This window comes from Ovis canadensis, chromosome 5 (assembly GCF_042477335.2).
Source record: "Ovis canadensis isolate MfBH-ARS-UI-01 breed Bighorn chromosome 5, ARS-UI_OviCan_v2, whole genome shotgun sequence".
In the NCBI taxonomy this organism is placed as follows: Eukaryota; Metazoa; Chordata; class Mammalia; order Artiodactyla; family Bovidae; genus Ovis; species Ovis canadensis.
Genome location: NC_091249.1, coordinates 21,914,076 through 21,939,412, shown reverse-complemented (window position 1 = coordinate 21,939,412; position 25,337 = coordinate 21,914,076). Strand labels below are relative to the sequence as shown.

Genomic DNA, 25,337 nt, shown 5'->3' with positions numbered 1-25,337 from the left:
AAGTCTGAGGCAACCCTGCTTTGCATTCTACCTCTGATAATGTCCATCCCTTCAGTGGACAACTAGGAAGCTAGTGTGTTTCACTTTTGCAAAGCGTCAAGGATGCACAGTTCAGTTCATTTCAGTTCAGTCGCTCAGTCGTGTCCAACTCTTTGCGACCCCATGAATCGCAGCACCCAGGCCTCCCTGTCCATCACCATCTCCTGGAGTTCACTCAGACTCATGTCTATCGAGTCCGTGATGCCATCCAGCCATCTCATCCTCGGTCGTCCCCTTCTCCTCCTGCCCCCAATCCCTCCCAGCATCAGAGTCTTTTCCAATGAGTCAACTCTTCTCATGAGGTGGCCAAAGTACTGGAGCTTCAGCTTTAGCATCATTCCTTCCAAAGAAATCCCAGGGTTGATCTCCTTCAGAATGGACTGGTTGGATCTCCTTGCAGTCCAAGGGACTCTCAAGAGTCTTCTCCAACACCACAGTTCAAAAGCTTCAATTCTTTGGCGCTCAGCCTTCTTCATAGTCCAACTCTCACATCCATACATGACCATTGGAAAAACCATAGCCTTGACTAGACGGACCTTAGTCGGCAAAGTAATGTCTCTGCTTTTGAATATACTATCTAGGTTGATCATAACTTTTCTTCCAAGGAGTAAGCGTTTTTTAATTTCATGGCTGCAGTCACTATCTGCAGTGATTTTAGAGCCCCCCCCAAATAAAGTCTGACACTTTTCCCACTGTTTCCCCATCTATTTCCCATGAAGTGATGGGACTGGATGCCAGGATGCACAGGTGGGTCAAATTCAAGTCATTTCATTGGTGTCTCCATTCAGTGACCAGAGCAGCTACCAGCCCCAGCCGACCTGACCTGTTTCCCCTTTCCCAGAATCCTCCTGTGAGTCCTGCCCAAAGACCTAAAAGGCATTCCAGGGATCCTGCTACAATTTTTCCACTGATGACCTCCCCCCCCAACCCCCGCCCAGCTCAAAGCTGTGGTTTCAGGAGCCGCGTTAGCCATTACTGACAAAATGGAGGCACGGCCCTAAATCCCCTCCCTTTGTTCTGTAGGCATGGACCCGGAATCAAGGAGTTAGGCTTTGTGATTCTGACTTGTTTTTTCCTTTCCTTGGCTGAGCTGACTGAAGAGAATACTAAGGTGCTTATTGTTTTTGAGAGGAGCATGAGAAGGCATAACACCTTCTGCAGCTGTGCTCAAAGAATAATTCATAAAGTTAATGACTGACATTTGTTCAAGGACTTTTACAAGAAAGTGTTCCAGGGTGAGCACACAGGCCGCAGCTTGAGGCCATGGCAGGGATTGCTATCTGAAGCCTATTTGTGAGAAAAGTGTTTATGGCAAAGGAATTTGCTGAATTTAGAGCTTAGGAATAATTAAAACAGTTAGAAGCTAAAGATTTAAGGATTTCTGTAATGTTAGCATATTCTACTATAGCTTATGGAAATTAGGGACTTTAGAGATATTATTAGCTAGAAGCCCTTTCTAAGAAATAGTGAGCTTAGGGGCAAACAGGACTTAGAAAGATAAGAATTAAACTGAGGAATGCGGTATGCAGCCCAGACGTTAGCATGAGTTACAGTGTATTCACAAGGACACATGAGAAAAAGTAGATAAGAGAATCGCTGGGGAAGGAACTCCCTTTTAGTTGGCCAGCCTTCTTTTGTGACCTGCTTCTAACCAGTTCTACCTCCTGGCCCTTCAGTCTGAAATGCCTTCCCTCCCTTAGTCTGTATGGATAATTCCTACTCCTTCTTCACTATCAGACCTAACATTGTTCCTCAGCATTCTTCCCACTCTCTGTTCTTCAACACTTGGCTGTACTGCCAGGTCATGGGTCCATCTCCCCACATGTGCTGCTGCCCCCAGAAAAAGGAGGTTGATCTGACTCACCCTTGAGTCCCTAGTGCTTGGAACCAGGTTGGACACACAGCAGAACTTAGTGTTGGTCAGTGGAATCCAACTGATGGCCAGAACCATTTCTATGGGGTTGTGTCCAAACTCCTCATTCTGTCCATGGCTGCATGCCCTTAAGTAACACTCCCAAGTAGTTCTTACCCAATGCTCAAAGAGGAAACACACTAAGCTCTTATTCCCTCATTGGACCTTCCAGAAAAATCCTAGAAGGCACCTGCCATTGTTAGGTCTGGTTTACAGATGAGGAGCCTAAGGATCACAAGTGTTGGTAATGTGCTGACCACATCAGCTGTAATAATGGTGGACGTGGAGGTCAACTCAGAGCTTTCGGTTAGCGTGTTCAGCTGTGACATGGGGTGACATCCCTATCCATGGAGTCTTATAGGTTAGCCCAGTTCTTAGAATGCATCTACTGCCATCCCCACCTTTGGCTGTAATATTGCTTGACTTAAACTGCCCTCTCCCCATACAGACATTCTTGAGTCTACAAGGAAATTTCCCATACTGGATTGGCCTCAGGAAACAGTACTCAAAAGGCATTTACAAGTGACAAGATGGCTCAGTGCCTACCTTCATGTGAGTGTCTCTGTTGCAGTCTATCCCATGGCTCAGCCCCTATCTTCATGTGAGTGCCCCTGTTGTAGTCTGTCTCATTGAAAAATGGATCGTGAAACCATCTTCCCATAGATCCTCAATTCCCTCAAGGATCTAATTTTGACCTAAACGAAACTGCCGGTCATATTTCCGATTGTCATGCTTAATGTTACTTTGTTAGTGTCATTTGTTTGTGTGCAGACCATAAGTAAACATCATTAAACAGGTGTACATATATCCTATCTAATGTTTGATTATGGTTTGCACGCACACACACACACTTGACACTAACAAAATACCACTATGCATGACAATAGAAAATGAGACAGGCAGTTCGGTTTAGGCCAACAGTATCTATTGAGATTTAAAATGTACATATTATTCCTAGAATTTCACTTCTTGGTATCTATTCCAGAGAAACATCTGCATATGTGTATAAGGATGTGCAGTTTAACATTGTCGGCAGGGGTCACAGATTATTGATTGCTTAAATGTCTCTTGAGGAGTGACAAAACAAATGTGGCATATTTACACTAAGTAACTCAAAAAATTAAGTTAGATCCATATGTTTGAACAATAAATATGCTACACAGTGAAAAAAGCAAGTTTTGGGAAATAGGTATCAAAATGTGTATCAATTTGCTTTCCCTCAAAATTACATTTTTAGTAAAAAAAATATATGCATATATTTACATAGAAATTTCCAGAAATATAGCACCAAACTGGAAACGACCATTGTTCTGGAAGGGGACTGGAATGAGTTTGGAATAGGGATGGGTGGTTGGTAAAAATGGATTTTTATGTTGATCTATATTATATGGATTTTTTTTTTACAATAAAATGTGTTATAAAAAGTGAAAGTGAAAGTCACTCAGTTGTGTCCAACTCTTTGCGACCCCATGGACTACACAGTCCGTGAAATTCTCCAGGCCAGAATACTGGAGTGGGTAGCCTTTTCTTTCTCCAGAGGATCTTCCCAACTCAGGGATTGAACCCATGTCTCCAGCATTGCAGGCGGATTCTTTACCAGCTGAGCCACAAGGGAAGTGTATATAAAAAGGAAACACTAAACAGAAAGTTCCTTATTGTAGGACTTCTGCTGCATTAAAAGGAATTGAGCACTTTAAGGAGAGGAATAGGCAATGTGTGATGTGCCAAGCTTATTACCAGCTCATCTGGACATTTCTAGAGTCTCTAGGGACTTCTCTGGTGGCTCAGGTGGTAAAGAATCTGCCTGCAATGCAGGAGCTACAGGAGACACAAATTTGATCCCTGGGTCAGGAAGATCCCCTGGAGAAGGAAATGGCAACCCACTCCAGTATTCTTGCCTAGAAAATCCCATGGACAGAGGAACCTGGCCAGCTATAGTCCATGGGGTTGCAAAGAGTTGGACAAGACTGAGCAATTAACACTTTCACTTTCAGAGTCTCTGCTGCTAAGTCACTTCAGTCGTGTCCCACTCTGTGCGACCCCCTAGACGGCAGCCCACCAGGCTCCCCCGTCCCTGGGATTCTCCAGGCAAGAACACTGGAGTGGGTTGCCATGTCCTTCTCCAATGCATGAAAGTGAAAAGTGAAAGTGAAGTCGCTCAGTCGTGTCCGACCCTCAGCGACCCCATGGACTGCAGCCTACCAGGCTTCTCCATCCATGGGATTTTCCAGGCAAGAGTACTGGGGTGGGGTGCCATTGCCTTCTCCATCAGAGTCTCTAGAGTCCTACAGAACAGAATTTAGGAGAGGCAAGAGAGGAGAGTGACTACCCAGGAGATCTAGTCCTAACTCCTCAGCATATAATTCAGTGACCTCATGTTCTGATCATCATCTGTCTTTGAACTTTCCTTCACTTCCAAATATCTTCCCAGAACTGCACCTCAAGCCTCCTGGGCCATCTTGTGTACATTTGTTTTCTTATATCCCTTCTGCTTCTGCCTCAGCGCAGGTCTCAAGACAATTATTATATTTCCTATATGTAGTCTTACCTTCAGCAAATCATGCCGTAGTCAAGTCCAGGGTGCCAGCTTTCTAAAATATGTCTTTGATATAGTTTTAGAAAACATTCAGCTCCTCAGTTGCACACTCATAGTCCAGAATCTTTATGATGGCACCTTTCCATGCCCACACATTGGATGCCACTTATCTTCACCATCTCATTTCCTGTACTCCTAAGTGCTCTCCAATTCCTTGCCACAGCTACGTGCCTAATAACTCAATTCATGGACCTTGTCTTGCAATTAAAATGTTTATTTATTTTTAATTAGAGGATAATTGCTTTGCAATATCATGTTGGTCTCTGCTGTACATCAACATGAATCAGCCATTGGTATGCATATGCCCCCTCCCTCTTGAAGCCCCCCTCACCACCTCCCACCCCATCCCACCCCTCTAGGTTCTCACAGAGCCCTGGTTTGGGGTTCCCTGAGTTGTACAGCAAACTCCCACTGGCTATCTGTTTTACATATGGTAATGTATATGTTTCTACACTACTCTCTCAATTCGTCCCACCCTCTCCTTCCCCCACTATTTTCACAAGTCTGTTCTCTATGTCTGTATCTCCATTAATGCATGCTAAGTCGCTTCAGTTGTGTCTGACTCTTTCTGACCCTATGGACTGTAGCCCACCAGGCTGTTCTGTCCATGGTATTCTCCAGGCAAGAATACTAGAGTGGGTTGTATGCCCACCTCCAGGGGATCTTCCCTAACCCAGGATCGGACCTGCATTTCATGCAACTCCTGCATTGCAGGTGGATTCTTTACCACTGAGCCACCAGGGAAGCCCCCCTCTAGATTCTATGTATATGTGTTATATGAAATTTGTTTTTCTCTTTCTGACTTAACTTCACTGTATTATAGGCTGTAGGGTCATCCACATCATTAGGATTGACTCAAATGTGTTCTTTTTGTGGCTGAGTACAATCCCAAAGAAAGGCAATGCCAAAGAATGCTCAAACTACCGCACAATTGCACTCATCTCACATGCTAGTAAAGTAATGCTCAAAATTCTCCAAGCCAGGCTTCAGCAATACATGAACCGTGAACTTCCTGATGTTCAAGCTGGTTTTAGAAAAGGCAGAGGAACCAGAGATCAAATCGCCGACATCCGCTGGATCATCAGAAAAGCAAGAGAGTTCCAGAAAAACATCTATTTCTGCTTTATTGACTATGCCAAAGCCTTTGACTGTGTGGATCACAAGAAACTGTGGAAAATTCTGAAAGAGATGGGAATACCAGGCCACCTAACCTGCCTCTTGAGAAACCTGTATGCAGGTCAGGAAGCAACAGTTAGAACTGGACATGGAACAACAGACTGGTTCCAAATAGGAAAAGGAGTACATCAAGGCTGTATATTGTCACCCTGCTTATTTAACTTCTATGCAGAGTACATCATGAGAAACGCTGGACTGGAAGAAACACAAGCAGGAATCAAGATTGCCGGGAGAAATATCAATAACCTCAGATATGCAGACGACACCACCCTTATGGCAGAAAGTGAAGGAGAACTAAAGAGCCTCTTAATGAAAGTGAAAGAGGAGAGTGAAAATGTTGGCTTAAAGCTCAACTTTCAGAAAATGAAGATCATGGCTTCTGGTCCCATCACTTCATGGTAAATAAATGGGGAAACAGTGGAAAAAGTGTCAGACTTTATTTTCTGGGGCTCCAAAATCACTGCAGATGGTGACTGCAGCCATGAAATTAAAAGATGCTTACTCCTTGGAAGAAAAGTTATGACCAACATAGATAGCATATTCAAAACCAGAGACATTACTTTGCCGACTAAGGTCCATCTAGTCAAGGCTATGGTTTTTCCAGTGGTCATATATGGATGTGAGATTTTGACTGTGAAGAAGGCTGAGTGCCGAAGAATTGATGCTTTTGAACTGTGGTGTTGGAGAAGACTCTTGAGAGTCCCTTGGACTGCAGAGAGATCCAACCAGTCCATTCTGAAGGAGATCAACTCTGGGATTTCTTTGGAAGGAATGATGCTATAACTGAAACTCCAGTACTTTGGCCACCTCATGTGAAGACTTGACTCATTGGAAAAGACTCTGATGCTGGGAGGGATTGGGGGCAGGAGGAGAAGGGGACGACCGAGGATGAGATGGCTGGATGGCATCACGGACTCGATGGACATGAGTCTAAGTGAACTCCGGGAGATGGTGATGGACAGGGAGGCCTGGCGTGCTGTGATTCATGGGGTCGCAAAGAGTCGGACACGACTGAGCGACTGAACTGAACTGAACTGAATATTCCATTATATATATGTACCACAGCTTCTTTACCCATCAGTCTGTCAATGGACTTCTAGATTGTTTCCATGTCCTAGCTATTGTAATAGTGCTGCAATGAACATTGGGGTATATGCATCTCTCTTAGTTATTGTTTCTCTAGGTATATGCCTAGTAGTGAGATTATTGGGTCATAGGATAGTTCTATTCCTACTTTTTAAAGGACTGCCTTGCATATTTATGCATCTTTATCCTTCTACTATTGCTCCTTCTGTGTCATTTTACTATAACACATCGTGTTGATTTGGTGAATTGCATTATGCCTGTTGAACCCTGTGCTCAACAGGGCTCCATACAGATACTGTGCCCCATACAGCAATCTATTGCATGCCCAGCGTGAATTAATTCAACTCCCTTAATATCCCAGCCACACACTATGGAGAGTTTTGTGCCTGTGTTTAATATGATTTTCCTTTCCCTATACACATATAATCCATCAGGTGAGCTGCTTCTTTAGAGTAAGTAGGCAGGCATCCCACACATCTATGTGACCCCAATATCTGGTACAAGGCTTGGTACACAGCAGGTGCACAGCAAACAGTTTTGGAATGAATGAATGAGGGTTGCAAGCATTTCAAGAAACATTTAGAAAGGAGGATATGGATCATTTGACAGATAAAATACCTATTATATGCCAGACATTCAAATGCATCATGCTGTCAAACTTAATCTCCTAGATCTAGAGATTTTAAGTCACCTGCCCACCTGAGCCTTATTTATTTTATTTATAATGTAAGATCTTGCATCAGATGATTGTGATGTTCCCCCCACCCCCAACTAGATATTTGGCACTGTCTGGGATATTTTTGGTTGCCATGATGGAGAGTGGCTGCTACTGGCACCTAGTGGGCAGGGACCACAGTTGCTGCTCAGTATCCTATAATGTACAGGATAATCCCTCACAGCAGGTAATGATATGTCCTCAATGCCAGTAGTTCCCTACTTTATGAGGTATGGCTTGTTATAAGATATGGCTAGGATTTTTTATTTCTTAGATTTTGTCTATCTTTAGTGATAGACTCTCACCTGGTGGCTTGATCCTCTTCTGGGACTTTGTTGGTAAGAATTCCAGCCAGGTGTGGCTAGAGTGCCTTGTCCCAACACTGAGGTTAAGGGACTCAGCTGATGCTTGTGTGTGTTTTCACAGCAACTGACTTTCTAATGAATCTCTTTGCCATGACTGTGTCTACATGAAGAAGTCTGAGTTCTGGTCGTCTGATGAATGTAATACATATTGGTACAGTTATTCCTGGATCTGCAAGAAGCCACAGGTCTGCTGAGCCTGTTGCCTTTCCTCTATCTCCAGGCTTGGGAGAGACTGTTATTAGGCATAACCTCAGAACAATTTCCTAACTTCTCTGCAGAAAAGGGAGTCTTCTTGCAAGCCCCAGTTCTCTTGGTAACATCTTTCTCCTCTTGTTTCTCTGTCTAAATTATGTTGGGGTTCATGTAAAATTACATCAAGATGGAACAATGAGAAAAATGTATCATGCAGGACATGATTCTAACATGTATCATATAGAACATGATATGTGATATGTATTATGTAGGACTTTCTACAGGGCAAAGAATCTGATTTTTATGCCCAAAATAATACAAACAAAGGAAAAAGTAGGATTGTTAGAAAGTAAAAGAACCTTAAAGACATAGCTAAATAAACATGTTTGGATTTTTATTTCAAACAGTCATTTTTGAAGAAATCACAGTATTTGAAAATCATTTGTATCAGGAAATATGAGGCTTTTTTTTTTTTTTTGCTTGTTAGATGTGCTAATGGCATGATAGGTAGGTAAATAGACAGAGTAGGAATACATAATAAGTAATTACAGGTAAATTTATGTATAGTGTGGGATTTTCTTTAAAATAATATATCAAATAATTGAGAACTTTGGCCAAGTGTTGTAATTATTAAAACTGAGACACAGGAGCTAGTTATATATTTCTTCTAATTTATGTCTATAGGAATAATCTACATAAAATTTTAAATTAATCAATGCAATTTAAAATAACTCATATAAGGTAAATATGATTCAAAAAGAAACTCAGAGACTTCCCTGGTGGTCCAGTGGTTACAAATCTGCCTTCCAGTGCAGGAGATACTGGTTCAATCCCTGCTCAGAAAATTAAGATCCCACATGCCATGGGGCAAGTAAACTCATGAGACCACACACTACAATGAAAGATCCCACACGCCACAACTAAGACCCAACAGCCAAATAAATATTAAAAAGAAACTTAGCAAACTGGTAGTAGAAGGGAAACACTTTAACCAAAATGGTGTTTACACAAAACTGGCCTGTAAGTATCATATTTAACAGTATGGTGTTGAGAACATTGCATTTTAGCTCAGGAACAATATATGGTCTTGTTAGATGTGCTAATGGCATGAGTTTTCTTCCACATTCTAATGGTTGTCCTGGATTAAGCAGTTAGGCACAACAAAACAAAAACCAAGAAATGAATAAGGAAGTCATGGTACATACATACAATGGGATATTGCTCAGCTATAATAAGGAACACAATTTGGGTCAGTTCAAATGAGGTGGATGAACCTAGAGCCTATTATACAGAGTGAAGTAAGTCAGGGAGAGAAAAACAAATATCATACATTACTGCATAGATATGGAATCTAGAAAGATAGTACTGATGAACCTATTTGCAGGGCAGCAATTGAGATGCAGACATAGAGAACAGTCTTGTGGACACAGTGGGGGAAGGAGAGGGTGGGACTAATCAAATGAGTAGCACTGAAATATATCCATTACCATATTCAGAATAGAAGGCCAGTGGGAATTTGCTCTATGATGCAGGGAGGTCAAATCAAGTGCTCTGTGACAATGTAGAGGGGTGGATTGGGGTGGGAGGTGAGAGGGAGGCTCAAGAGGGAGGGGATATATGTATATCTATGGCTGATGTAAAAAAATGCTCAAACTGCTGCACAATTGCACTTATCTCACATGCTAGTAAAGTAATGTTCAAAATTCTCCAAGCCAGGCTTCAGCAATACGTGAACCATGAACTCCCTGATATTCAAGCTGGTTTTAGAAAAGGCAGAGGAACCAGAGATCAAATTGCCAACATCCGCTGGATCATGGAAAAAGCAAGAGTTCCAGAAAAACATCTATTTCTGCTTTATTGACTATGCCAAAGCCTTTGACTGTGTGGATCACAATAAACTGTGGAAAATTCTGAAAGAGATGGGAATACCAGGCCACCTAACCTGCCTCTTGAGAAACCTGTATGCAGGTCAGGAAGCAACAGTTAGAACTGGACATGGAACAACAGACTGGTTCCAAATAGGAAAAGGAGTACGTCAAGGCTGTATATTGTCACCCTGCTTATTTAACTTCTATGCAGAATACATCATGAGAAATGCTGGACTGGAAGAAACACAAGCAGGAATCAAGATGGCCAGAAGAAATATCAATAACCTGAGATATGCAGATGACACCACCCTTATGGCAGAAAGTGAAGAGGAACTAAAAAGCCTCTTGATGAAAGTAAAAGAGGAGAGTGAAAAAGTTGGCTTAAAGCTCAACATTCAGAAAAGGAAAGATCATGGCATCCGGTCCCATCACTTCATGGAAAATAGATGGGGAAACAGTGGAAACAGTGTCAGACTTTATTTTTGGGGGCTCCAAAATCACTGCAGATGGTGACTGCAGCCATGAAATTAAAAGATGCTTACTCCTTGGAAGAAAAGTTATGACCAACCTAGATAGTATATTCAAAAGCAGAGACATTACTTTGCCAACTAAGGTCCGTCTAGTCAAGGCTATGGTTTTTCCTGTGGTCATGTGTGGATGTGAGAGTTGGACTGTGAAGAAGGCTGAGCGCCGAAGAATTGATGCTTTTGAACTGTGGTGTTGGAGAAGACTCTTGAGAGTCCCTTGGACTACAAGGAGATCCAACCAGTCCATTCTGAAGGAGATCAGCCTTGGGATTTCTTTAGAAGGAATGATGCTAAAACTGAAGCTCCAGTACTTTGGCCACCTCATGTGAAGAGTTGACTCATTGGAAAAGACTCTGATGCTGGGAAGGATTAGGGGCAGGAGGAGAAGGGGACGACCGAGGATGAGACGGCTGGATGGCATCACGGACTCGATGGACGTGAGTCTGAGTGAACTCCGGGAGATGGTGATGGATAGGGAGGCCTGGCGTGCTGCGATTCATGGGGTCGCAAAGAGTCGGACACGACTGAGTGACTGAACTGAACTGATGGCTGATGTATGGCAGAAACCAAATGATTTGACAGAATCGCACTGAAATACATACATTACCACATGTCGAATAGAGAGCCATTGGGAGTTTAATGCATGCTCTTGGGCAGCCAAAGCCAATGCTCTGTGACAACTTGGAGGGATGGGGTGGGGAGGGAGGTGGGGGGGGGGCGTATAGAATGGAGGGGACAAATATATGCCTATGGTTGATTCATATTGATGTATGGAAAAAAACTGTAAAAAAAATTAAAGTAATTATCTTCCAATTAAAATAGATACATTTAATAAAATAAAACATAAATTAATTAAAAGAAAACAAAACATTATTAATAAAACCAAGAAACAAAAGTATGAAAATTTGGAAAGGAAAATACAAAACCATAAATTTTCACAGGTATATCACTTGTATATACAGAGACATGAATCTACCTTCACCTTTAGTGTTAATTACCATGTACCAAGTTTTCTGCATTCAGAGTCAATAGAGTGATTAGTTGCATTTTTATAAACCAAGAACAAACTGAGAGACACAGAAATATTTAGAAAAGATCACATTTACTATTGCACCCCAATATTGTGACTTTAATAATTACAGGTATTTCAGTGTCTTTAAGTGAAACATTTTAAAGCCTTATGTGAAGATATCTAAGTACAGATTGGGTTGTCTTGAAGGCACCATCTTCCTTTTCTCATATTCTGCACTTTTTTCTAAATTCAGTTATTCTCTCCCTTTCCCCCTTCACTGTATGTCCCATCAAGGCAGATATCATGTCTATTCTGGTCAATGTAGTCTTCCCAATGATGGGCTCAGATATTTCACACACACACATCTGTCAAATGCGTAGTGGTTGGGGCTTGACTTTTTCCGAGCTGGAGATAAGTGCTAGCTCAAAGCTGGTCATGCTTACAAACCAACTAGCTAGTGTGGCTGTTCTGACTCCTCCAAGTTATCAAAGAGCAGATCAAACATGGTTCCCTTCCTCTAATGACTGGCAACCATTTGTCTCAGAAACAGGATGTCTCTTCAGCAAGATGCTGATGAAGAAAGTAAAGAGCACTTCAACTCAACTTACCCTTCCATTCCACGGCTGGAAATTTATCCTAGAAACAAGTGTGGCACTCCTTCTGTGTGCTAGAGAGGAAAGATGACTGAAACCCAATTCTACTTCTAAGAGGTTTTAAATAAGAGAGGGAAACAGATCAGAGCACAAGTCATTCAGCTGCCGGGAGATAAATGCAGTTAAGATGTGACGGACTTCTGGGAGGGTTACTGTCCCTTTCCATTTCCTGAAACCTGTTGAGGTAAAAAGACTGAAAAAGGAAATCCACCTATAATTGTTGTTGTTTAGTCGCCAAGTCATGTCTGGCTTTTTTGCAACCCCATGGACTGTACCTGCGAAGTCTCTGTTCATGGAATTTCCCAGGCAAGAATACTGGAGTGTGTTGTCGTTTCCTTCTCCAGGGGATCTTCCCAACCCAGGGATCGAACCTGCCTCTCTTATGTCTCCTGCATTGACAGGTGGGTTCTTTACCACTAGTGCCGCCCACATTTGGTATCAAATTAAAAGGAAGGAAAACTGCCACACACTCCCTGACTCAAGGGCATGGTACAGTGGAAGGAGGAGGTAGAGAACAATATTCTTGAGGGAAGTATGAAGATGACCCATCTCCTTGTCTGAAGCTGTGGGCAGCAGCCTGGCACTCAGCAGGGGATGGATAAATGTTTAGGAGAACGAAACAACATGAACTAATAATCACTGATTATCGCCCGTGTTAAGCCTAGTGGAGGAATACAGAAACGCACATGTTGTACCTGTGAGAAAAGCTTTGCAAAGCTGCAAGGCTGTAGTTTAAAGAGACTTTGGTTATTTGTCATTGTTTCTCCAGTGATCACACAGTGCTCAACACAGAGTCAGTGCCTCCTTAGCTGACTGTATTCAGGTTTTCCTGGTGGCTCAGCTGGTAAAAAATCTGCTTTCAATGCAGGAGACCTGGGTTCTGTCCCTGAGCCTGGCAGATCCCCTGAAAATGGAATGGCTACCCACTCCAGTATTCTTGCCTGGAGAATACCATGGACAGAAGAGCCTGGTGTGCTGCTGTCCATGGGGTCACAAAGAGTTGGACACAGCTGAGCAACTTACCTGACTGTACTACAGACACATCTGAATTGATGCTCAATGTAGTCCTGGGATGAGCAAAAAAGTTGAGCTGGGTGCAGGACCTACCACGACTTGCATGGAAACAACCCTCTTCTTTTTAAAAACTTTAAAAAAAATTATTTTTAATTGGAGGATGTGAATCAACCATAAGTATACATATATCCTCTCCCTCTTGAACTTCTCTCTCACCTCCCCCCCCAACCCACTCCTCTAGGTAGTTACAGAGCACCAGGATGAGATCCTTGTGTCATACAGCCACTTCCTTCTAGCTATCTATTTTACACATGGTAATGTATACGTTTCAAACTATGTTTGTTTTTTTTTTCCCAGTTCAGTTTAGTTCAGTTGCTCAGTCGTGTCTGACTCTTTGGGACCCCATGAATTGCAGCATGCCAGGCCTCCCTGTCCATCACCAACTCCCGGAATTTACCCAAACTCATGTCTCTTGAGTCGGTGATGCCATTCAACCATGTCATCCTCTGTTTTCCCCTTCTCTTCCTGCCCTCAATCTTTCCCAGCATCAGGGTCTTTTCAAATGAGTCAGCTCTTCACATCAGGTGGCCAAAGTATTGGAGTTTCAGCTTCAGCATCAGTCCTACCAATAAACACCCAGGACTGATCTTTAGGATGGACTGATTTGATATCCTTACAGTCCGAGGGACTCTCAAGAGTCTTCTCCAACACCACAGTTCAAAAGCATCAATTCTTCTGCGCTCAGCTCTTTTTATAGTCCAACTCTCACATCCATACATGACTACTGGAAAAACCATAGCCTTGACTAGATGGACCTTTATTGACAAAAGTAATGTCTCTGCTTTTTAATATGCTGTCTAGGTTGGTCATAACTTTCCTTCCAAGGAGTAAGTGTCTTTTAATTTCATGGCTGCAGTCACCATCTGCAGTGATTTTGGAGCCTCCCCAAATAAAGTCAGCCACTGTTTCCCGTCTATTTGCCATGAAGTGATGGGACCGGATGCCATGATCTTCGTTTTCTGAATGTTGAGCTTTAAGCCAACTTCTTCACTCCTCTCTTTCACTTCCATCAAGAGGTTCTTTAGGTCTTCCTCACTTTCTGCCATAAGGGTGGTGTCATCTGCATATCTGAGGTTATTAATATTTCTCCTGGTAATCTTGATTTCAGCTTATACTTCCTCCAGCCCAACATTTCTCATGATGTACTCTGCATAGAAGTTAAATAAGCAGGGTGACAGTATACAGCCTTGACATACTCCTTTTCCTATTTGGAACCAGTCTGTTGTTTCATGTCCAGTTCTAATTCAGATGACCATTATATCTACTACTGTGGGCAGGAATCCCTTAGAAGAAATGGAGTAGCCATCATCGTCAACAAAAGAGTCTGAAATGCAGTACCTGGATGCAACCTCAAAGAATGATAGAATGATCTCTGTTCATTTCCAAGGCAAACCATTCAATATCATGGTAATCCAAGTCCCCCAACCGTAATGCTGAAGAAGGTGAAGTTGAACAGTTCTATGAAGACCTACAAGACCTTTTAGAACTAACACCCAAAAAAATATGTCTTTTTCACTATAGGGGACTGGAATGCAAAAGTAGGAAGTCAAGAAACACCTGGAGTAACAGGCAAATTTGGCCTTGGAGTACAGAATGAAGTAGGGCAATTGGCTAATAGGGTTCTGCAAAGAGAACACACTGGTCATAGCAAACACCCTCTTCCAACAAAACAAGAGAAGACTTTACACATGGATATTACCAGATGGCCAAACCAAAATCAGATTGATTACATTCTTTGCAGCCAAAGATGGAGAAGCTCTATACAGTCTGCAAAAACAAGATGGGGAGCTGACTGTGGCTCAGATCATGAACTCCCTATTGCCAAATTCAGACTTAAATTGAAAAAAGTGGGGGAAACCACTGGACCATTCAGGTATGACCTAAATCAAATCCTTTATGATTATACAGTGGAAGTGAGAAATAGATTTAAGGGTCTAGATCTGATAGACAGAGTGCCTGATGAACTATGGACGGAAGTTGGTGACATTGTACAGAAGAGAGGGATCAAGACCATTCCCCTAAAAACGAAATACTAAAAAGCAAAATGGCTGTCTGGGGAGGCCTTACAAACAGCTGAGAAAAGAAGAGAAGCAAAAAACAAAGGAGAAAAGGAAAGATATACCCATTTGAATGCAGAGTTCCAAAGAATAGCAAGAAGAGATAAGAAAGCCTTCTTTAGTGATCAATGCAAAGAAATAGAGGAAAACAATAGAATGAAATCGGAAAGTCTAGAGATCTCTTCAAGAAAATTAGAGATACCAAGGGAACATTTCATGCAAAGATAGGCTCAATAAAGGACAGAAATGGTATGGACCTAGCAGAAGCAGAAGTTATTAAGAAGAGGTGGCAAGAATACACAGAAGAACTGTACAAAAAAGAGCTTCATGACCCAGATAATCATGATGGTGTGATCCTTCACCTAGAGCCAGACATCCTGGAATGTGAAGTCAAATGGGCCTTAGGAAGTATCACTACAAACAAAGCTAGTGGAGGTGATCGAATTCCAGTTGAGCTATTTCAAATCCTGAAAGATGATTCTGTGAAAGTGCTACACTCAATATGCCAGCAAATTTGGAAAACTCAGCAGTGGCCACAGGACTGGGAAAGGTCAGTTTTCATTCCAATCCCAAAGAAAGGTAATGTCAAAGAATGCTCAAACTACCACACAATTGCACTCATTTCACACAATAGTAAAGTAATGCTTACAGTTCTCCAAACCAGGCTTCAGCAATACATGAACCGTGAACTTCCAGATGTTCAGGCTGAGTTTAGAAAAGGCAGAGGAACCAGAGATCGAATTGCCAACATCCACTGGATCATCGAAAAAGCAAGAAAGTTCCAGAAAAAAACCATCTATTTATGCTCTATTTTTTCCAGTAGTCATGTACAGATGTGAGAGTTGGACAATAATGAAGGCTGAGTGCTGAAGAATTGATGTTTTTGAACTGTGGTGCTGAAGAAGATTCTTGAGAGTCCCTTGGACAGCAAAGAGAGCAAACCAGTCAATTCTAAGGGAAATCAACCTTGAAACATTGAAAGAACTGTTGTTGAAACGGAAGCTCCAATACTTTGACCACCTGATGCGAAGAGCCGACTCATTAGAAAAGACCCTGATGCTGGGGAAAGACTGAAGGAAAAAGGAGAAGGGGATGGCAGAGGATGAGATGGTTAGATAGCATCACTGACTTGATGGACATGAGTTTGAGCAAACTCTGGGAGATAGTGAAAGACAGGGAAACCTACTGTGCTGCAGTCCATGCGGTGTGTCGTAAGGAGTCGGACATGACCGAGCAATTGAACAACAAAAATGTATATGTTTCAATGCTTCTCTCTCAGTTCATCCCACCCTCTCCTTTCCTGGCTGTGAGACACAACCCTCTTGACTTGTTCTGTTGTTGGGTTTGCCTGGGAAGATGCTCAGCAAGAGGGGACACTTATTTTTAAAATATTTATTTGCTCTAGGGTATGTCAAGAGCTCTTATGTTGCAACAAGAGGACCTAAAATTCAACTTAAAAAGTGGGCAAAGTCTTAAATGAACATTTCTCCACAGGAGGTATATTAATGGCTTAGAAGTGCATGAAGCGATGCTCAGCATCGTTAATCACTAGGGAAGTACAAATCAAAATCACAATGACACACCACTTCACATACACCAAGCTGGCTATAATTAAAAAAAAAAAAAAAAAAGAGGAGGGGAGCAGAGAGAACAAATGTTGGTGAGGATTAGAGAGAGATTCTCCTTGTACATAGCTCGTGGGAATGTCAAATTGTTTAGTGATGTGGTTTGGTGGTTCCCCCAAAACTTAAGCATAGAGTTAGTGTATGACCCAGTAACCACTTCTAGATTATACTTCCAAAGACTGAAATCAGAGATTCAAACAAATACATATACATTCATGTTCACAGCAACACTATTTTTAATAGCCAAAAGGCAGCATTTAGAAACAACCCATATAGATGAATGTTCAACAAGTCAAACTCCACCTATCAATTGCCCTCCCCAGAGGGTTGTAGCAATTTACACTGCCTCTAGCAGTATGTGAGCATGCTCACTTCCTCACATACTTGCCAACACTGAATGTTGTCCATACTGTGCATTTCTCCAGGCCAAAAGTTATATTTTGTTGTTTTTGTTGTAATTTCTTAAACCATGATGGAAGCTGAACATCTTTCTTTTTGTACTGAGGTGAAATTCATAAAACATAATTGCGTTTCTCATTGGGCTTTTGTAAAAAGCATAGGATGTTGCATGCTTAGCATAACTCCAATCACATAAAAAATACTTAATACATTTAATTATTTTTAGGAATAACATTTTTTTTTGCTATTTACTTTATTTTATTTTATATTTTTTTTAGTTTTTAATTTTTTTAATTTTAAAATCTTTAATTCTTACATGCGTTCCCAAACGTGAACCCCCCTCCCACCTCGCTCCCCATAACATCTTTCTGGGTCATCCCCATGCACCAGCCCCAAGCATGCTGTATCCTGCGTCAGACATAGACTGGCAATTCAATTCTTACATGATAGTATACATGTTAGAATGCCATTCTTCCAAATCATCCCACCCTCTCCCTCTCCCTCTTCCTCTGAGTCCAAAAGTCTGTTATACACATCTGTGTCTTTTTTCCTGTCTTGCATACAGGGTCGTCATTGCCATCGTCCTAAATTCCATATATATGTGTTAGTATACTGTATTGGTGTTTTTCTTTCTGGCTTACTTCACTCTGTATCATCGGCTCCAGTGTCATCCATCTGATCAGAACTGATTCAAATGAATTCTTTTTAACGGCTGATTAATACTCCATTGTGTATATGTACCACAGCTTTCTTATCCATTCATCTGCTGATGGACATCTAGGTTGTTTCCATGTCCTGGCTATTATAAACAGTGCTGCGATGAACACTGGGGTACATGTGTCTCTTTCAATTCTGGGTTCCATAAATCTAAACTTGATAAATTCAAAAAAATCGAAATCATCCCAAGGAATAACATTTTAAAAACTTTTAAAATTCCATTTAAAATTACTCTCTAATTCTTTTGTTGTTATTTATTTATTTTTGGCTGTACTGGACCTTTGTTGCTGCATGAGCGTCTCATTGTGGTGGCTTCTCTTGTGAGCATGGGCTTCAGTAGTCAGGACACATGGGCTTAATTACTCTGTGGCATATGGGATCTTCCTGGACTAGGGGTAGAACCCATGTCTCCTGCACTGGCAGGCAGATTTTTTACCACTGAGCACCAGGGAATAACATATTTAAGAGATCCTTCATGGGAAATATTGAGTACCATGCTATCCCTCTGTTAACTAAGAAAGACAGGTCTGAAGAAAGGCAATATTCTTTGGAATAAAAACTTTTCCCCACAGGGTGCTAGATTCAAAAGCACCACTAAGGAAGATAAGCTAATTGTATTTGACCTAACAAGGTTCTTGGGGGATCATGCCCAGAGGACAAAGAGCCAGTTATAAACCTGTTGGTGTGGTTCTGCTGGGTGCTCCCTGAGAAAGCATGCTCTTCCTTCACAGCTGCAAGACAAAGTTGAGGCTGCAGCAGCCCCAAATTCCTGGAAACATGACACATGGGGGCTGAGAGGTCCTGGAATCCGACAGAGGTACAGTAATCATTAGGGCTTTTCAGGTGGTACTAGTGGTAAAGAACCCACCTGCCAATTCAGGAGACATAAGAGATGAGGGTTTGATTCCTGGGTTGGGAAGATCCCCTTGAAGAGGACATAGCAACGCACTCTAGTATTCTTGCCTGGAGAATGCCATGGACAGAGGAGCCTGGTGGGCTACAATCCACGGGGTTGCAAAGAGTCAGACATTACTGAAGCGACTTAGCACATAGAATAGTCATTGATTGTAAGTGAATCCAGAAGACAAGCTGCAGCATGGCTGGTTTCAGGGAAGGACTCCCCATTTGAAACTTCCCCTCAGAGGCTGGGAGGATTCTGATCAGTTTCATCCACAAGGATTTAGGGCTCATGTCATCACAGCCCCATGGGTGGATAGTGTTATTGTGATGCAGAAGTTAGGTTTGGAGCCTCAGCTGCCTGCTTATGGTGTTGTTGAGGATTAAATAGAATGAAGGGCTTCCCTGATAGCTTAGACAGTAGAGAACCTGCCTGCAAAGCAGGAGACACAGGCTGATCCCTGAATTGGGAAGATTCCCTGGAGAAGGAAATGGCAACCCACTCCAGTATTCTTGCCTGGAGAATTCTTTGTACAGAGGAGACAGGTGGGTTACAGTCCATGGGATCGTAAAGAGTTGGAGATGACTTAGTGACTAAGACAACACATGTGATAAGCAGCTAGTTCCAAAGTGGAGTGCCTGGAATAAATGTTAACTCTTTTGCTCAAGGTTAGTCTATTTGTGCAGGTGCTTTAGAGAGGAGATACTTCAGGTGTGTGTAACCTAAATCAGTAATCTTTAGCTGAGAGCAATTTCTACCCCTCCAAAGGGTCCTTGCTCTCAACCACTGAAAGATGTTAACTCTCAGAAAAATACATAAGGTTCAGCATTTTACATGCTAACTCATCACATTTTCACAACAATTCTATGGAGCAGGTACTATTATTATCCTCATTTTACAGATGAGAAAACTAAGGCACAGAGGAGTTAAGTAGCTTGCCTAATATCACACCGCTAGTAAATGGTAGAACTGAGCTTTAAACCCAGTCTGTCTGGTTTCAGAGTTGATCCTGGATCACTTTTTATTACTTATTTTTATTTATAAAGTCAAATCCTTGAAATATTTAGACTATTTATTTTGCATTTATTTATTTGTCTATCCTTATTGAGGAATAACTGGCAGATAAAAATGTGTTTAATTAAGGTATACAGCTTGATATTTTAATGTATGTATACACTATGGAATAATAGTGACATTTAAGCTAATTAACACATCACTATTTTGAAAGCATCACTGTGAGTTCCCACTAATAAAATAGTTTACATGTTGTGTACGGATTTAAACTCCTAATATATATTCTTATCATTTAATCCTTATAGTGATCCTAAGAGGTCAGAATTATCAATTCCATGTAACAGGTGAGGAAATAGAGGCTCAGAGAGGTTAAGTGAGAAGCAACTTGAAAGATGAGTGTGAAAAAGCAATGAGGTCATCCGTTTTCACTCATCACCTACTGTTGATGCCCTGTTTCTGACTTTAGAACTGCCTGGACACTGACAATCAGACCCAAGTCTCTGAATTCATCCTCCTCGGCCTCTCCCAGCAGCCCCTGCAGAGGCAGGTGCTCTTCAGCCTGTCCTTCATTCTGTATTTGAGTGGGTGCCTGGGGAATCTTCTCACCATCCTGGCCATCATCTTGGACCCTCACCTCCACAGCCCCATGTATTTCTTCCTCAGCAACTTGTCTCTTCTTGACATCTGCTTTACCTCTACCACCATCCCCAAGATGCTGGAGAACCATCTGTGTGGGCTCACCACCATCTCCTTCTCAGCTTGCCTGGCCCAGATGTATTTCTTCATCACCTTTGGGGCAGCCAACAGCATGCTTCTCTCAGCCATGGCTTATGACCGCTACCTGGCCATCTGCCGCCCACTGCACTACATGACAATCATGAGTGTCCTTCGGTGTACTTTGCTGGTGGTGATACCCTGGATCTCAGCCAACCTCATCTCCACAGTCCACACTCTCCTGATGTCCCACTTGTCCTTTTGCACCAATACGATCCCACACTTCTTCTGTGACCTCAATGCCTTGATCAAGCTTTCCTGCTCTGACACTCAAGTCAATGAGATGCTGGTGATGGTCCTTGGGGGCCCAGTGGTTCTCATCCCTTTTGTGTGCATCATGGCCTCTTACACATCTATTACTGTGGCTGTGTGAAAGGTTCCCTCAGTCTGGGGGAAGTGGAAAGTGTTCTCCACCTTTGTGTTGTCTGTCTCTTCTATGGGACTATCATCGGGGTCTACTTCAACCCTGCATCCACACACACCACCCAGAGGGTCACGGCAACCACGGTGATGTACACCATGGTCACCCCCATGCTGAACCCCTTCATCTACAGCCTGAGGAATAGAGATCTGAAGGGGGCCCTCAGGAAACTTTTCATTGGGAACCCCTTTGCTAAGCCTCTATGAGGATGCTTTTTAGACCCAACTAATTTTGAAAAAAACTAATGTCTCCCAGTGTTAAAACTCAGGGTGGTTTTCTATTTTTTTTTTAAGGTAGAAGAAAAAGGTTTATTTTTCATTTAAGTACTTTATTTTTTACACAGAAGCAGAAATATAATGTTGCACACCATGAAACTTATACAATGCTATAAACCCAGGTTATCTCAATAAACATAAATTAAAAAAAGAAAGGAGACATAAACATTATTTTAAAAACAGAAAAAATCCACTCCTTGCCTGATTCCCTTGGTCAAGTTATTTAAACTTGCCTTGTCTCTGTTTCTTAAATTTGTGAAATAGGGATGTAGAAAGTACCTAGCTCATACAGTTATTGTGAAAATTAACGACTCACACATATTCCTGTTTCTATAATCTTAGAAGACTACCAGGGGAAGTGTAAGTACTGACTAAGTCTTAATCATTATTTGTTGTTGTTTAGTCGCTCGGGTGTGTTCAACTCTTTGCAACCATATGGACTGCAGCACACCAGGCTTCTCTGTCCTTCACTGTCTCCTGGAGCTTGCTCAAACTCATGTCCATTGAGTTGGTGATGCCATCCAACCATCTTGTCATCTGTTGTCCCCTTCACTTCCTGCCCTCAATCTTTCCCAGCATCAGGGTCTTTTCTAATGAGTCGACTCTTCATATCAGGTGGCCAAAGTACTGGAGCTTCAGTTTCAGCATCGTTCCTTCCAATGAATATGAATGATTGATTTCCTTTAGGATTGACTGGTTTGATCTCCTTGCAGTCCAAGGGACTCTCAAGAGTATTCTCCAACATCACAGTTCAAAAGCATCAATTCTCCAGCACTCAGCCTTCCTTACCGTCCAACTCTTACATTCATACATGACTACTGGAAAAACCATAGCTTTGACTATATGAACCTCTGTTGACAAAGTAATCTCTGCTTTTTAATATGTTACCTAAGTTGGTCATAGCTTTTCTTCCAAGAAGCAAGCATCTTTTAATTTCATGGCTGGCTGCAGTCATCATCTGCAGTGATTTTGGAGCCCAAGAAAATTAAGTTTCCATTGTTTCCCCATCTGTTTGCCATGAAGTGATGGGACCAGATGCCATGATCTTAGTTTTTTGAATGTTGAGTGTTAAGCCAGCTTTTTCACTTTCCTCTTTCATCAAGAGGCTCTTTAGTTTCCCTTTGCTTTCTGCCATAAAGGTGGTGTCATCTGCATATCTGAAGTTACTGATATTTCTCCCAGCAATCTTGATTCCAGCTTATGATCATCCAGCCTGGCATTTAGCATGATGTACTCTATATATAAATTAAATAAGCAGGGTGACAATATACAGCCTTGACATACTCCTTTCGTAATTTGGAACCAATCCGTTGTTCCACGTCTGGTTCTAACTGTTGCTTCTTGACCTGCATGCGGATTTCTCAGGAGGCAGATAAGGTGGTCTGGTATTCCCATCTCTTTAAGAATTTTCCAATTTGTTGTGGTCCACACAGTCAAAGGCTTTGGCATAGTCAATGAAGCAGAAGTAGATGTTTTCCTGAAATTCTCTTGCTTTTTCTATGATCCAGCAGATGTTGGCAATTTGATCTCTGGTTCCTCTGCCTTTTTAAAATCCAGCCTGAACATCTGGAATTCCTCAGGTCACCTACTGTTGAAGCCTAGCTTGAAGAATTTTGAGAATTGCCTTGACAGCATGTGAAATGAGTGGAATTGTGTGGTAGTTTGAACATTTTTTGGCATTGCCTCACTTTGGGATTGGAATGAAAATTGACCTTTTCCAGGCATTTCCAAAACTGACCTTTTAGTCATTATAAACTACTTCTAATATAACTACTATTATTATAATGTAACATAAATAACATGCTCTAAATATTTTACTACCACTACCACTAATTTCGAAAACTAAAATAATTTTTATTTTTTTTGGAGCATAGTTGCTTTACAATATTGTGGTAGTTTTTGCTGTACAGCAAGGTGAATCACCTATGTGCATACCTATATCCACTCCTTTTTGGAATTTCCTTCCGATCTAGGTCACCACAGAACATTGAGTAGAGTTCTTTGTGCTATACAGCAGGTTCTCATTAGTCATGTATTTTATTCACATGTTTTTAAGGACTCACTTTGGCTGCTGTGTGAAGCATGGATTGTAAGGAGGCAGTGGTAAAAGCAGGGTTGCCATTCAGGAAACAGCTGCAGTAGCCTGGGAGAGTATTAAGGATGGTTGCACGTTCCCTCTTTCTTCAGAACTCAAATCAGATTCTGGCACCTCTGTCAGGGCTCTTCTAACTCACCCAAGCTGAGTCTAAGGCTCCCGTAACACCACTGCACGTGGCGACAGCTCTTTGCATACATGTCTGTCTTCTCCATAATACTTTGAACTTTCCAAGTCTAGGGCCATGTTTTACTGATTTCTCTGTCCCTGTCATTTCCTGTGGTGCCCACTGCTTGGTTAAAAATAATGAGCACCATTAACTGTTCCATTATTTGTAACAGGCACTTTACTAACCAGGATCTCCAAGTCCCATCTGCAAAATTTCTCATAATCTTGTGAAATGTATAATATTAAAAGCATTGCAAGTAGGGGGGAAAAGCCATGATTCAAATACTTCTAATGTATCCCTTTTAAGAAAATTTTATCTCTGAGGGTCCTAAATAAATCTGATGGAGAAAGAAAAACATATTGGTCGTTTAGGATGCATGTCACTTAAATTGTCAGCAATATGCCCAACTCAATAGCCATGAGGCCCACTAAGAGTCTGGAACTCTTAATCAACTATATTAGGTCAACAGGCTTTCAGCAGAATATTTTTCTAAAATAATTTTTTAAAAAACAACATTATATTGTACAGGAATAGAAATATAAAACAGTGGAACAGAGTAAGAGTCATGGAACAGACCCATGTATAAATAAACTTATTATAGCAAATCAGCAGGCTATTCATTAAATTGTATTGGTAGAACTAGTTAGCCCTTAAAAATAAATTTTATCACAATGTGTGTATTACAATGACTAAAATCCAGAATTGTGATGTTGGAGAAGACTCTTGAGAGTCTCTTGAACTGTAAAGAGATCAAACCAGTCAATCCTAAAGGAAATTAACCCTAAATATTCATTGGAAGGACTGATGTTGAAGCTGAAGGTCCAATAATTTGGCCACCTGAATCAAAGAGCTGACTCATTGGAAAGGATTCTGATGCTGGGAAAGATTGAAGGCAGGAGGAGACAGGGATGACAGACGACAAGGTAGTCGGATGGCATCACTGACTCAATGGACATGAGTTTGAGCAAGCTTCAGGAGATAGTGAAGGACAGGGAATCCTGGTGCACTGTAGTCCATGTGGTTACAAAGAGTCAGATACAATTGAGTGACTGAACAACAAAATACAGAATATTGACAAACCGGATGCTGGCAAGGATGTGGAACCACAGGAACTCTCATTCACTTCTGATAGTGCAAAATGGTATGGCCACCTTAGAGGACAGTTTGGCAGTGTATTGCAAAACTAAACATACTCTTACTATATAATCTAGTAATCACAGTCAGTGAAGAGCCAACTCATGGGAAAAGGCCCTGATGCTGGGAAAGATTGAAAGCAAAAGGCAAAGAGGGCAGCAGAGGATGAGATGGTTAGCATCACTGACTCAATGGACATGAGTTTGAGCAAACTCCGGGAGATAGTGGAGGACAGAGGAGCCTAGCATGCTATAGTCCATAGGGTCATAAAGACTTGGACATGACTTAGCAATTGAACAACAAGAACAACAATCACACTCCTTGGCATTTTACCCAAGAGAGTTGAAAACAGGTTCACCCAAAAACCTGCAGATATTAATAGTAGCTTTATCCACAATTGCCAAGACCTAAAAGAGCCAAGATGTTCTTGAGTAGATAAGTGGATAAATAAAATGGGATACATCCAGACAACAGTATATTATTCAGTGCCAAAAATAAATTGAGTTATCAAGCCATGAAAAGGCATTGAGGAAACTTACATGCA

At 41.7% G+C, this 25,337-nt stretch overlaps 1 pseudogene; it reads left to right on the top strand.

Annotated features, from left to right (window-relative positions):
* The first annotated feature begins 14,645 nt into the window (after positions 1 to 14,645).
* LOC138440634 (olfactory receptor 1f45-like) lies at positions 14,646 to 21,326 on the top strand (annotated as a pseudogene).
* Positions 21,327 to 25,337: the final 4,011 nt, after the last annotated feature.